This window comes from Perkinsus marinus (genome assembly GCF_000006405.1).
Source record: "Perkinsus marinus ATCC 50983 genomic scaffold scf_1104296973596, whole genome shotgun sequence".
In the NCBI taxonomy this organism is placed as follows: Eukaryota; Perkinsozoa; order Perkinsida; family Perkinsidae; genus Perkinsus; species Perkinsus marinus.
Window position 1 is genome coordinate 1 of NW_003201370.1, and position 1525 is coordinate 1525.

Here is a 1525-nt window from a genome sequence, read left to right on the forward strand (position 1 = left end):
TGATTTATGTACTTATTCTCTGCGTCACTTTAGCTTAGTGGCAGAGCGTCGGCTCTGTGAGCAGAAGGTCGTCAGTCCAATCCTGACAAGTGGCTTATAGCACCATAAATTTCTGGTCTGGTACGAGAAGCAGGAGCAGGACGGCCCATTCTGTGAAGAGACAGGAAAATTATTGATTCATATAGTTAGTGTGTGTGCCACTTTAGCTTAGTGGTAGAGCGTCTGCTTCGTAAGCAGAAGGTGGTCAGTTCAATCCTGGCAAGTGGCTTACAGCAGCATTAGGCTCTAGTCGGGTATGAGGAGCAGGAGCAGGTTTGCTCACTCCGCAAAGGATACAGGAAGATTATTGATTTATGCAGTTGTCTTGTGCGCCACTTTAGCTTAGTGGCAGAGCGTCTGCTTTGTAAGCAGTAGGTCGTCAGTTCGATCCTGGCAAGTGGCTTATAACACCATAAATATCTGATCTGGTACGAGAAGCAGGAGCAGGTTTGCTCACTCCGCAAAGGATACAGAAAGATTAATAATTTATGTACTCTTTCTATGTGCCACTTTAGCTTAGTGGCAGAGCGTCTGCTTTGTAAGCAGAAGGTCGTCAGTTCGATCCTGGCAAGTGGCTTATAACACCATAAATATCTGGTCTGGTACGAGAGTGAAGGTCTCCCAAGAGAGCAAGTTCACGGATAGCCGAAAGACAGATGACGGAATTTCAAGAGAAAAGCAAGACGTCAAGTCGTTGCTAAAGCAGTGATCCAGTCTGATCACCTTCGGACCACACACCCAAGTACAGAGAAAGTTCCCCCAGAGTGCTTGAGACTTCCTGTTGGAAACCCTCAAGCACTCTTAGTTAGGCATCAGACGAGCTATCTTGGGTGTGACGGTGTTTATATTTTTTTCCTCTTTCTTTCTTCCTTTCAGTCTTCTTGGTTCTTTCCTTTCATCCCTTTGCTTCTTTTCTTCAGGTTCATCGAATATCGTGTATGAAGTGGCAGGTTTAAGCCTAATTTTTCCATCATTGTGCGGTTTCACTTGATATGTTGTGTTTTAAGCACTGACTGGGACTTGGTAGGGAACCAACGTGGCCCAGTCATGTGCCGCCCTGAAGTGGCAGGTCAAATATAGGCTGGGATCGCTATCCCTACAGCACCGACCTATGGCGTAGGGTCCGAACCACTGGGATGTCAACGAATTGTTGATAACAATATCACATGGTCGACACCATGATTGAGTCACTCCCTTAGTGGCTGGATAGTGGGGTAAAGAACGACAAGCGTAAGCTGTCGTGACCCTCGAGGTGGTCTCGAGTAGTAGCCCTGCCGGGATCATCCCGGCGGGATGTTAGTCTCATCATGAGACCTGGGTTCTGTGCGTCTCTGTCTCGGGGTTAGACCAAGCTGATACCCAGAGTTGATCGGGCTAGAGTGGCTCTACGAGTTTAGGACGGCCGCCTCGCGTGGCTGACCACTCGTCGACTTGCCTCCGTGTCCGCTCAATCTCTCGTTGCCCTAGAGACAGTGACTGCGACACT

The 1525-nt window shown here is 48.3% G+C and overlaps 4 non-coding genes across 4 annotated transcripts; all 4 read left to right on the top strand.

Annotated features, from left to right (window-relative positions):
* The first annotated feature begins 23 nt into the window (after positions 1-23).
* Pmar_PMAR016837 lies at positions 24-95 on the top strand. Its single transcript has one exon. It is a non-coding gene; the product is annotated as a tRNA-Thr (tRNA).
* Positions 96-196: 101 nt separating this feature from the next.
* Positions 197-268, top strand: Pmar_PMAR016838. Its single transcript has one exon. It is a non-coding gene; the product is annotated as a tRNA-Thr (tRNA).
* Positions 269-370: 102 nt separating this feature from the next.
* On the top strand, positions 371-442 carry Pmar_PMAR016839. Its single transcript has one exon. It is a non-coding gene; the product is annotated as a tRNA-Thr (tRNA).
* A 102-nt stretch (positions 443-544) lies between these two features.
* On the top strand, positions 545-616 carry Pmar_PMAR016840. Its single transcript has one exon. It is a non-coding gene; the product is annotated as a tRNA-Thr (tRNA).
* Positions 617-1525: the final 909 nt, after the last annotated feature.